Raw genomic sequence first — 13,899 nt, forward strand, 5'->3', positions numbered from 1 at the left:
TTTTTGATCCTTCATCTTTTGGGGCACAAGGACTGGGGGTCCAGCACCGACTGTACTGTTAGTCTCTAAAGAGTGAGGGTGAAGGTAGAGCTTCTCTTCCTGCCCCCCTTTCACACAGGGAATGACTTAAAGCTACAATCTTGCACTAAGGTAGTAAATCATTTAATACCTAATTTTTCCCTACCTGTCCAAAACATCTCTAGTCTAACTAAACTGCAGGAAACAATATTTCTGAAGATGGCTTGTTGTTGTATTAACACTAGTCTTTGGCAAGCACTTTTGTATGAAATGGCTTCTGAAGGAGCTATATCACCCTGACGCTTCACAAGAGCCGGGCTGTTAGATGTTTTGTACAGCGTGGTTAATCCAATAACCTAAGTGTTAATTCCTTCTGCATTTTGGGTTCAGTGGGAGTGGCTATTGACTTTAATGGTCATAGTATCAAGTGCTGAGGGTGAGTGGATGAGCAATACAAAGCTATAAATGCCTAAATTCAGCTGCAAACAACTTTCATCTTTGTATGAAGTTCTGCACAGAATTCTGTTTAAAGAGAATGAGACAGTGAGTGCATTTTCTGGTGTATATTGATTGGGGAACTCTTTCGTTTGCTCTATAAACTACTCAGATATATGGGTTCGTCTACACTGGCCATTTACAGCGCTGCAACTTTCTTGCTCAGGGGTGTGAAAAAACACCCCCCTGAGCGCAGCAAGTTTCAGCGCTGTAAAGTGCCAGTGTAAACAGTGCCCCAGCTGCTGGAGGGGTGTGTGTGTGGGGGGGTGGTGGTGGTTGTTTTTTGTTTTGCTTTTGTGGTGTGTGGGTTTTTTTTTTTTTTTTTTTTTTTTTTTGAGAGTGCTGGGAGAGCTCTTTGCTGCACCACAACCACACAAGGCATGTTAAAGCGCTTTAGCATTGCCAAGGTAGACTAGCCCTACGCTGCCTCACATCACTGAACAAAAGGCACCGTGAGCCTTGTATTCAACACAAACGAAGCAACTTGTTAAGGAAATCAGGGTGTGGGATGTTTGATTCTTCCATATGCAACTTACATACAGGAGAGAGAAGTCTAAGCTTTTACTAGTTGTGATTTGCTTGTCAGTTAAGGGCTTGTCTATACTGCGAAGTTGTTGACAAAACTTTTGACTTTCATGGGTACTTAAAGCCCCCCCCCCTCCCCGCGAAAGACAAAAGTTTTGCCAATGCAAGTGGCGGAGTGAATGCAGCTTTGTTGGCAGGAGCACAACCCGTGGCCCACGGGCCGCACGCAGCCCATCAGGGTAATCCATTGGCGGGCCACCAAACCATTTGTTTACCTTTGCACGGCCACCCACAACTCCCAGTGGCTGCGGTTTGCCGTTCCTGGCCAATGGGAGCTGCAGGAAGCCGAGCAGGCTGGGCCACCACTTCCCACAGCTCCCATTGGCCGGGAACAGCGAACCGCTGCCACTGGGAGCTACGGGCGGCTGTGCAAATGTAAACAAATTGGTCTGGTGGCCCACCAGTGGATTACCCTGATGTGCCACAGTTGCCCGGTACTGCTCTATAAAAACAACATGCTTTCTGAGTATAAGCTGTGAATGTTCCAGTATAATAGTAAAAAAAGAAACAGGGAAAAGAAAATACTTGTAGGTGATCCGTTCAGTTGTGTAAAATGGACAAGCTTCTGAGAATTTTACTTCTCATCAGGTCTTTGAAAAGGAAGGAAGAAAATCAGCTCAATGGGATGCAAATGAACCCAAAGCAGAGCAAAGGTCTGAAAGGATACAGGGAATTTGCTAATGTCATCTTGTCCTATATTATATGCATTTTATGAGGGTCTCTTGCATGTTTAAAATGCAAGCAAGGCACAATATACTTGGAAGACTGAAACCATGAGTGATTCTTATGGGTTTTTTATATTATTATTCTTCAGTCTTCATTAAAAGCAAATGATTTTGCAATCAATACCTGATTTGTTTTAATGCAAGTAACATTTAACACATGTCTTGTAGACTGTCTGAAGAATTCCCATAAGTTTTCTAGCAAATGTCAGCTCACTTCTGAATTGAGCGCAGCACTGCCTTCCTTTTGCTTTGCTACAATTTGTCATGCTTCATACTTGGCTAAATCTGTCAATTTTCATTGTCCTCACAGACAACAGCTGTCAGCGTGTCATTTATGTCTTCAAAACTCAGGGTGGCAGCATTATCAAAGTTACAGGATTAAAAAGCAACCTGAGAACCTGGGTGACTTCTTGTTATGTCTTGGTTGGAAATAACACCACCAATTCCTTTAATTGCGCTAGAAAGAGAGAACACAGCTGCAAGCAGCAAACTGACCAACAGGTCTGCTGCAGTTATTGGGTACATCTGTAATAGAAATGCTATAGTGGTACAGCTGTAGTGCTGCAACTGTGCTGCTGTAGCGTAGACCCTCGCTACAGCAATGGGAAGAATTCTTCTCCAAGAGGCGGTAGGTAGGTCAACAGACTTCCATTGACTTGGTGTCTACACTCGGGTTTAGGTTGGCTTAATTGCACCATATAGGGCATGAAACTTCACTGACCTTAGCTATGTATTTAAGCTGCCCTAGTGTAGACCAGCCCAGCATTACCTACTGACTGCTTTGAAGAGCTCTTATTGATAAAGCTAAAAATCACGCAAAGGGGAGTGTTCATCTAATAGAACTAGGGTGCAGTCCAGATAAGAAAATTTTCGCCCTTGCTAGCTGAAGGATTGAAGCAGGTGCCATTGCTTTCTTTTTCTTATTGCAAGTTGCAATAAAAATTACTATTTCCTGATTAGTTTTGAATTTAAATTCTGAAGGATCTGAAGCTGGTACAAAGCGCTGACAACTCCTACGGGTGTCAGTGCAAGTTGAGAGCATTCAGTACCTTGAAGGATTGGGCTGGAGATAGTTTTTGGTCATTTGTGGGAGCAGTTCCACTTTGTACTGTTCAACTGCAAGGTTCGTTTGCGATATGATGTATAACAATGTTTGCGTTCTGTTCTAGGAGCTGGGAAAAATTAGGAAGTGACTTGAGTTTTGCAAACCCTTTGCTACTGGGATTGAGATTTGCAGAAACAGAAGTGACTTGATATCCAGGTCACATTTAATTCAAACAGCCATTTTTTGGAGGGTTAGATAAATGGGTTTTGTTTGATCCCTGGCTAGAAGGACAATACCCAAGAACTAGGTTTTGCAAAGCAAAACCACCCCAGTTTGGGTTTTCTCTTGCAAAACCCAAATGATCAATGGCTTAGATTGGTCACCAGTCCATCCAAAAAAAAAAAAGAAAATTGGAGTAGAAATTCAGATACATGGTTCAAGCGCTGCTTTATTTAAAGCTGGTATGTTTATAACAGCCCTTCATTATTAGAGTTGATTGAAAAACTTTAAATGTGAATTCGACAATTTTTTTCTCCAATTTTGATTTATAAAGATCTCATTTTTCAAAGAGCTCTAATTGCCTAAAAATGCATCTTAAAAAGTTGTCTTGTCCTTGTTTTTACAGTTAATGGTGAACTTAAAATATACACTTTCAGACAATTCTGGTGTTTGAGATTCCCCAATCAAAGAAAACGGGCCAAACTCATCCCATTAAAGTTCAGATTAAACCTGGTTGATTTCTATTAATAATTCTTTCTGAAATAAACTTGGAAAATAGACTCTTACTTTTCTCACCTTCAAGAGCTGATCATATTGTGAGCGCTTAAAACACTGATGGATGTTTGTGATGCCCTCAGCTCTTGTAAAGAAACAGAATCCTGCATTCAGATAATTGACAGCTGTCAGAAAGCTTGTGAAGGTTTTAGCACTCTTTGGCAGCCAGGGCATCATTCTACCCAGCAGAGATGAGAATTGCTCTGGGGTTTCCTGTAGGCTGAGAGAAACATGCCCATGGATTTCATGGGCCTGTTAGGCTAATCTTGGGCAGCTCTAGGCAGAACCATTAATAAACTGTGATTATTTTAGAAATCTCTGCTAGTGGCTAGTTTACTTTTTCAAGGCTGTTTCTGTAAGAGAAAGGACGGAGGCCGAGATTATCTTTCACAAGTATGGCTTAAAACAATTCTGGGTTCATGGCTGCAGACTTTACAGCCCCCAAAGTCTCTGAATATTAAAATTTTGATGTGTAGTCCAGAAGAATATTATAATGTCCAGTGATTATGTTGGTATTACTGCAAGTCTGTGAGTAGTGATTAACAAAAGAAAGCGATTATAATCATGGTAACTCTGAGCCAACTGCTCTCCCATCTGCTAATATGGACCTCTGGAAATAGCAATGCTTCTGCTCCCAACCTGCTGCAGGGTAGTGCATTTAGCATAGCAGCACCTCTCCTAGTGCAGGATTTCATAATGCTGTGGGGCCTGTGTTGCTCTGGGATACAGGTACAAATCCAGCATCCGGAGATGTTCATGATTAAACTTCGTTTTTCAGTTGAAGGGAATTTTGGAGGGCTTTCCTCTCACCAATATGATGGTGAAGGCTGAGTGGTTGCCAGTAGTGAGTAGGAGGTTGGTGGGTATTCTATTGTTTTTTCCCTTCTCAACAATATACTGCGGGTGAGTTGGGGGTAGCTGATAGTGGGTATAGTTGGTAGTGATATGAGCGCTGGGCCATGTTAGTAGACAGAGTTGTTGAGAAGGTCGTCTTGCTGAGATGAGGTGGGACCGGGATGTCTAGAATGGCCCTGCTGGCACCTTCAGGCTTACGAACATGGGACTTCTATAATTATAGCAGGGACCGCCACTTATATGGCAACACTGATCAAAGTGACAAAGTATACTTGGTATTCCATCTTTCTTCTGTAGATCTCAAAGAGCTTTACACATGAGGCAGAGGTGACCCCTCCCCCGCCCCCCCCCCCCGAGTTGCTGCTTGGCTTGCACTGAGTATGCTCACTGTGCTCCCCACCCTGCACTATCAGCACATGTGGGTTGATTCTGACAGGAGCAAAGAGCTATTAATCTTATTTGATGGTGGTTTTGTGCTGGTAATCTTTGGGATGGGTAATTATTTCTATTAGCAAGAAGAGAAAATTGTGACAGCCTCTGTATGTTATGGCAATTTTGTTCATTGAAAGTTGACAATTTTTTTCCCCTTTGCTGGACTCTCAAAGCCTAGTTTAGAAATATAATTGCAATCTGCAGAAGAAATATAACTGATTCAGATTATGGCTTTGGGAATAGAGCTCCCATTTTAAAAAAAGAACGGATAAAACCACAGTAATTTGTCAAGAATAGGGAATCCGTATTGAACCACCAGTACCTAGCTTCTCAGGAGAAAAGTCAGTTTGACAGTGATGGCTTGTAGCCTGTTTGTGTTGGAGTACTCGCATGGTAGTTCTTTCCAATGATCAGCTGCTTTATTGTCAGGCATATGGTATGTAAATTCTTAAAAATGTCTTAGACAAAGACAGTTGTGTCTCATATGATTATGTTAACTAACCGTGCAGGGTGCTAATGCATTTAAACTTTTCATAAACACTTTAATTAACATAAATTGAACAAACATCAGAACCGGTTTCACCTCAGAGTTCAATTTATAAAACATCCGTGCTCTGCTACCAAATTACAGATGCATAATTAAGAAACGTAAATGGAATATTAAAACAACAGTAACCCCCATCCTTAAAAAAAAAAGTAAGAATGAGATACTTGCACCTCAGTTTCTGGAAGTACTACACATAATCTGTCTCCAAACGTTCCTCACTTCTAGGAGCCAGATCCTTATGTGGTGTGACTTGGGCTAGCCCCATCAAAATGGAAGGTGCTATGCCACTTTATACCAGTTGAGGATCTGGCCCTTTACATTTAGAGTGTTTGAACTTTGCTTTTGCTATTATAAAGCTACATGTACATAAACATACAAAAAAAATACCATGAATGCTATTTAGTACTATTTATTAGTCATTTTTACTGGTTACTTCAGTTTCTAAACTTGTATTTTTATGGTACATTTTCTTAATTAAACCTCATAAGCCTTAGGACAAGTATTTAGTATACATTTTTACAGATGGCTAATGTGAAGTTCAGAGAGGTACATTTGTGTATGAAACAACTTCCAGGACATTTCTCTCTTGGTTCTATGTAAGCAGTACAAAATGGCAGATATTTATCCACCTAATCCTCATTGGCTCAGCAGCTCAACTCTCTATCCTTTATTTTACACATGTTAAAGAAAGGATTTTAAGTGCCAATGTAGACTGTTCTGTATCAAAACTGTTATGTAAACAATAACTCTATACTCTGAAGAAAACTAAAGGTCATATATTGACAGCTTTTTATATATGCAATAGAAGTAAATCTGCAATAAATGTGCAGCTTCTTCCATATTTTAAGAGGGCAAAGCGCCCCACCAAAAGAAAATAAATGCAAATGCTCTTGACTGCATTGTATGACAGTGCCTTACATATTTTTTTTAAATGTGTATTTTAGATACTGGGACAGGAGACATGAAAATTGAGAACCATCAAACTACTTTTTAAATAGTACTTCTAGTACTTGGACTGCATTAGTATAGGGTAAATATTATCTAGAAGCAATTATAGGCAAATACAGAGTTATTTTTGTCTACATAATCAGAGAAAAACTACCTGTTAATTACTTTTGGATCTTTTTTCTTTGGAATTAACATATAATTGATAAGAATATGTATTTGCTGAATCACTGTATGAAGTCAAGTGAAAGTTAAGTATCTACTCCTTTATTTAAATTAGACATAGTTAAACTGTATTCATATAAAGCCTTACTAGGATGTACATTTTAGAGTCAATATTCTCATTTTATTTTACACTGCTAATGAAGGGCCAAATTCTTATTGCAAGGCACATTGTTGCGGGACTTTCCTGACAACTAAGGGGAGGAATCCATTTTCTTCCACTGTGCTTGGTGGTGCTGCTGCAGTGTGTGTGTATGTACACCAGCTCCATGAGGGCAATGGCCATTGGATTCTAAGATTGGTAGAGTCCCTCCCCACTCTTCTGCCATACTGGAGTGCGCTGAACCCAGCTCCATGATACACAAGTGGTGTGGCTGCCTTCATAGGGTTTCAGCATTCTGCTCCTCCTCTTCAGGACCTTTAAGATTACAGAAGGAGGAGCAGATTTGACAGTGAACTGCTGGTCCACAGAACTTCCTGGCGGTCTGGGGAGAGCTGGAAGTCACATGGTGCTGGCTTCTCCTCCGTAATGATATTAAAAGACAGGTCAAATATATTAAATGCTTCCCTTGAGGTACTGTCCCATGTTCATATTTACTATAGTTGCCAAAAGATTATGGGATTGCAAGTGGGAGGGGAATGTGATCAGCCTGGTTCTGAGTGTGAGAGCTAGGGCTGACTCCAGGCAACAACTCAGGAAGCAGGTGCTTGGGGCAGCCAAGGGGAAGGGTCGGCAATTCAGCAGTGGGTCCCTCGGTTCCTCTTGGAGGGAAGGACCTACCACCGAAGAAGAAAGCGGCGCGGTGGAGCTGCCGCCGATCGTGATCGGGGCTTCCCCCCCGTCCCCCTCCCGCCCCCGCTTGGAGCGGCAAAAACCCTGGAGCCGTCCCTGGTGAGAGCAGGTGGCACACTTAACAATCTCTGCATTAAAATGTGGTTCACACTATGAAAAAGTTTGAGAATGACTGGAAGAGGCATTGTTACAGGGTCAGGTTTTATGTTGCTGTATAAACGTCAAAGTGAAATTCAAGAGATTTATTTTAAAACGAGGTAACTCTGACCCTGCAATGATGTTCTACTGCAGTGGTTTTATGGGTCTGATTTTTAGGAATCAGATCCTGGCTCATCGGCGTCTAATGTTCGTGCACACTATGCATATGTGCCTGCAAGCTTCCATATTTTTGTCTGTGTTTTGTCTCTGCTTTTTTTTTTCTTTTTTTGCATGACTGCAAAAATGCAAATTACACTGAGAAGAAAAACCTTCAAAATTACGTTGCTGTTCTGCTTATCTTTCATATGTAAAAAGCAGAAACCCCCCCGAATACTGTGTGCAGCCAAATATATGCTAGTACATTTGTTAGTGTCAACAAACTGAAATGAGAGCTCACTTATTCTAAGTGGGGAAAAAAATCAACTCCATCTCGTAAGAGTTATAGTTCATTTCTACTTAGGGCTTTGGGGAGTTGAAAAAAAAAAAAAAAAAAAAAAAAAAAAAAAAAACAGTGTTCCAACAACATGGTCTTGCTCCTGCACTTACTGATAGAAGGGTTTGCCATTATTGGCTAGATTCAGCTTCAAGGATCAGACTTGATCAAGAGGCAGCATGTAACTCAATCACACTCCTTGTTTTTCTCTCTTCATGTTCTGTGGAGAAAGTAGGGCCAAACTAGATATCTGAAGAAAGAATAAATTGATTCTGTCAGTTGAAATCAAAGGATGTTAGATCCCTAAATACATTTTGAGAATCTGGGTGTAGGTGTCTAGTAGGATTTTCAAAAGCACCTATCTGCACAGTGGCGCTGAAACACTTTTTTTTAATAGTGGGGGTGCTGAAAGCCAGCTCCCGTACCCCGTCCGTGCACCCCCGCCCCCCAGAGATGGGGCCGGGAGCAGGGATGTGTCTCTGGGAGGGGAGGACCTAGATGCAGTAAGGGGGCCAGTGGCTGGAGCCACAGCTGGAACTGGGTGGCAGCCCTCCAGGATTGGCCTGGACTCTCCAGGAATTAGATTGTCTTGTGATGAAGTCTTCAGGAATTCATCCAACCAAGTTTGGCAACCTTAAGCCCCGGATGCGGAGCCTGGAGCACGCGTGTGGGTCTGGGATCAGAGCCAGCAGCTAGGACCCCATGTGCGGGGGGCCAGAAGCAGAGCCTCGGGTGCAGGGCTGGGACCCACATGTGAGGCCAGGGGCAGAGCCTGGGTGCGGGGCCAGTAGCCAGGACCCCACATAAAACCTGCAGGTACTGCAGCACCCCACACACCACTAGTTCCCGTGCCTATGTATCTGCATCTTTAGGTGCCTAAGTACATTTAAAAATCTGTTCCTAAGCTACTGCAGCCTCTGAAAGGGTACAAATTCCTTCCCCTTTGTGCCTGTCCCATGGATCTTGTGAATAGGAAAAGAGAAGGTTTTTTCCACTCTATCCCTTTTCTTGCTGCAGGGAGTATCCTGAGATCAGGGATTACACTCTGCCTCAGACCTAAGATCAGGCCGAGCAAGAAGGTAGCGAGGGAACCTTATTCCTTTTTTACCTCACTGTTCAGATGAGCAATAGAGAGGCAGAGTCTAAACCATTGTCAATATACATGATATTCTTGAGCAATACCAGTTACCAATGAATCTAATACAACATGCCTGCCCTAATTCAAAATATATATGTCTGCTATAAAACTCCAAAAAGATATTTGTTCAGACAATATACTTGTCCTCTTGTAAAATGACCTGTTGGGTTGAGTGGTATTTCTTTGTAATAACCTTTATTAAAATATAAGCCATACCGGGGTCCAAAGTGTGTTATAAAAATAAATATTACTGGCATGTACTATACAGCAGTTACATAAAGTTTGGTTTTATTGGTAATTGTTAAGAATATGAAGTTCTCACAAAAGTAGAAATAGCATCAAGACAATGCTGAAAATCATAACAGCATCTGGAACAGAGCAGATAAAGTAGAATATACAGCTGTGCTGTATAGCAGGGCCTGATAGCATACATTTGTTTTATTGAGATAGTAGCCCTGGTTCTTTGCTCCATTGTCTACACACAGCCACCCGTTATGGAACTTTTGATCTGTATCGTGGTTCATGCAATATTATGATGAGACAGATTTAAATGTTTACTAATTAGCTCTGCATGGAGGTGAAGTTCACTGTGTGTGTGTTGTTCGTAATTTTTCTTTTCATGGCCATGTAACCAATCACTAAACATGGGGTCAGTCTTTCTCATTCTGTTGGACAATGCAATGTTTATCTTCAAAGTGAAGCTACTGTCTCTGATTCAGATAGTAACTGAAATAACAATCCTTTGTGCTTCTCCAGTGCCTTGTGTCCAAAGAGAAAAAGCTATTTTATAAACATTAACTTAGTCTCCAAAAGGCCGCCCCCCTTTTTTACAAATGGAAAAAGTGAGTTACAGAGAGAGCAGCAACATTACAAAGCAAATAGGTGGCAGGGTTGGGAATGAAACTTGCATAAGGTTAGGATGTCAGGATCTACATTATGCTATTTAACATTCCCTCCCATCTATTGGAAAAACAAGGTCAAAGAGAGGTGGAAAACAGAGAGAGAGACTGTGGAGAAAATGGGGACAGAGGGGATAAAGGGGAAAAATATATCATATGGATGCTTTCCACTTGTGTTAGCCTACCTTCATGGACGAAAGTCTAGGCCATGGGCCCTGTACATCTTCCGCCATCCCAAAGCAACCAATGGAAACTAGACAGGAAAGCCAGAGGCTATAGACCTGACCCTACTCAATGGGAGTTCTGTCATATTGACTTTCATGGGAGCAGGCTACATGTTAATTTTCCAGTGAAGTTCTCCTCACAATGAGATCACCCCTTAACAGAGGTCTCTGAATGGAAACATGTTTCCAGGGAACCTGGGCAGAGTTGCAGTGTAGCCAGAGCTGATCTGGAGGCACAGGGACTCCACACAGAGGTGCCCGTGCACACTATGAATCCCCAATATCATGGATTTGTGGGCAGGACAAGATTTTTTTTTTAAGGGGGGAGGGGGCCAAACAACTTGACCCCAAGAGAGAAATGTCAAAGAAACTCTACAAAGGGAGCTTCATGGAATTTCCTGACTTCTTCAAAAATACAGTCTGGCTCTCTACTACAGATGCTCTCCTTACTTTGGTATGTGAACACTACAACTCTGCAACAGTGTGTGTGGAAAAGATGGCTGAGGCACCAATCAGGAAGCCTACATTCATTATCAACTGCAGTGAATGCTAACAGAAATGAAGAAATGGATGGTTATTCCCATTGTGCTGGAACATCCATAGTGAAAAGTCTGTTCTAACTTTAATTTACAGAATCAACATCTGGATGAAAACTGGGAATATTCAAATTTCTTCTGTTACTGAGTGGAAATTTGCAAGCATACACCAATGCATTGACAACTTTTCCTCCTCTTTCCCCACCACAAAGACATGCAAAGGGCCACAACCTCCTTTATTGAAATATACATTCACTTGGCTATAAGATACCTGTCAAATTCACATGAGTGGGAGCAGACTTCTTGCCACTCGTTACTGTATGCACATACAACTGACAGTGGTATTGTTTAAAAGCAACAAATGGTGACTTAGAACTGCATGTTACTTGTAACGTGTCAAAATAAATCATACTCCTTTTGCCTTAAACATTGCTGCAAAACTCTTTTATATTGAAACACACATACAATAATTGTATATCAATCTTTCTCATGAACCATTGTTTCCCTCTAATTTTCTTTCCCATGATGACAATATAATTTTAGGCATGAATATTTTATTACTGAAGCTTTATTTTCTTACTAGTATCTACTGCTGTGTTTTAGTTTGTTTTTTAAACGGGAGACAATACTGAATGTATTTCCATATCTGATTGAAGATTTTGATGTAGGTAGACATTCTGTACACCATCTGAAGCTGGATCATGGTACAGCTTATCTGGAACTAACAGTTACATTAATCCCTACTTTATATAAATACTTCAGGCATTGCTCTCATCTCTCAAGATCTCTCAAGGCACTGTTTTGAGACAGTTGTTGGTCATGTTTCGTAATATTTTCCATTATAAATTATCTATATCCCTTCATTTTATGTAGGTCTTCCTTTAAAAAACATAAGTAGGGAGTAGAGTCGAAGAATACCACTTTTTCTCTAAGCTCCACCTACAAAAATAATCTCCTCCACCCATATGAAATGTTCAATGTATAGTCATGCATGGACTTCAGGCTCTATGGTCTTGGCTCCCCATCAGCGTTCCAAATGCTCTTCTGTCGGCTTGTACTTAGCGTCCCTTGATCAGGATCATATGTTCTATTTGGCTTCCTGTGTTTCTCTCCCCTTTGAGGGACCTTTGATACTTCAGTGGGCTCTGCTAGACATCTTGCCCTTAGCTCCTTCTTGAGTGGAAGGAATAAATGGTGGTATCTCCCAAGCCTACTCTCAGCTGGTGCCAAAATGAGATTTCTCACAGTAGATTATGCATATCATCATAATGCAATCATCCCTTTCTTTTCTGACATGATTTGGGTAGTGAAATAGCTAATATTTTAAAAGTAATCAGTGGTATGTGAGATGAATGGGGCAGATCAGACCTCTCAGAGCTATTGCTTCAAACTCTGCAACCACAGGCAGATATCAGTGCTTCCTTTACACTCAGTTCAAGTATTCAAGACTATTTCTGCAATTAAAAAAATTAGAGACTCGTTTATTTTTAAATTAGAGTTTAAATACTGGGGAATGAGCCATATAAAAGAGCTGCTGATATGATAGACTGCAATCTATGGGCTGAATAAGAGCTCTACATAGAAAACCAAATGATGACCAATCAATGCATCAAGAAGCTGTTCCAAAGTAGCTGAAATCACAGGGAATCTTTCCCTTGGATTCATTGTGTTTTGGATTACATAATTAAATTCTGTCATGGATAAAATGCACAGATTATAGGAACCAGATGCCCTTGATTTAAATTCTGGTAATAAGAACCGACTTCTTATCCAGTTTGGTAAGAGTGCTAAACATTATTTATCCAAAGCAACACTTGGCCTCAGTGTATTTGAAGACTTTTGAGAGAAATTCTGCTGCCATTGAAGCCAATGGGACTGCAAGGTTTTAAGAGTGTAGAATTTGGTCAATTTATGATAACTTCTTGTTTTGTTTAAATACTTAAGCCCACATTTTCAAAAATTAAAGTAAGGTTTCTAAGTCCATATCTTAAGTGAGCTGACTCTCCATCCATTTATTTTGTTTTCTGGAGATCATTCTAACCAGGATTAGAATTGTGGAGAATGTGTGTGTTCTCTGATTGTTATTGCTACCATTACTGATGGAGTTCTTATTGGCCTGTAGGGAGTGATTGATAATAAAGAAATAGTACTGAGAGAACTCAAGACAAAGAGGAAAGCTTGGAAAGTCAGCATTTATTGTTCAAATGAAAATCTAGTAACACAACCTAAGGCAAAAATCGTTGATGGTGTATATATGTGTGTATTTTTTATATACATATGTGTGTGTGTGTGTATTCAACAAGTTTTGTGATCTCTATCTATATAGAACAAATGGCTGTACTACTGTCATACCATTCAGAAAGAGGAAAGATACCTCCAATGAGAAAGTATAAAAAATGTCTGCACTTAAAGTGACAGGAAATAAACAGAGCTGTCTGGGGAATCTTGGCTGGAAAAAATAACTATAGACCTGCTTCCATTGAAATCAATGGAGTTACACTGGCATAAACTAGAGAAACACTTTGGTAAATCAGTCCATGGATGTTTTACAGCAACTGCAGAACAAATCCTCAAAATGTGATCTCATTAGATGTCATAAGCTGAACAAGGTTGGGCTGGCTCAGTACTGTGGGGAATAAAACAAGTGGTTCATAAGTGATGATCCTTTTATGTGCTGCAAACAGACACAATTACTAGTTAAATAACACATGAGCACTTGAGCCGGGTCCTTTAATTCTGGTCCTTTAGTTCCAAGTATACATGCTTCTCACAATTCCTATAATATCTGGCAGCAGTATGGTCCTTATTTTTGAGCTAGCTGCTAGAGGGCAAGGCCAATCATTCATCCATAAACAAAGACCTTGTGTTCCATACTCTCCTCCAGCTCTCCCAGTTAAAGACCTCTCATCCTCAGTTTCTGAGGCTCACAGTAGTTCCAGCCCAACAACCAATGTTGTTCCATAATCTGTGCTGCAAACAATGGCTGGGGTTTTCAAGGGCGCATAAGGGAGTTAAACACTCATGTGGCTTTTGAT

This window comes from Chrysemys picta, chromosome 9, assembly GCF_011386835.1.
Source record: "Chrysemys picta bellii isolate R12L10 chromosome 9, ASM1138683v2, whole genome shotgun sequence".
Taxonomy (NCBI): domain Eukaryota; kingdom Metazoa; phylum Chordata; order Testudines; family Emydidae; genus Chrysemys; species Chrysemys picta.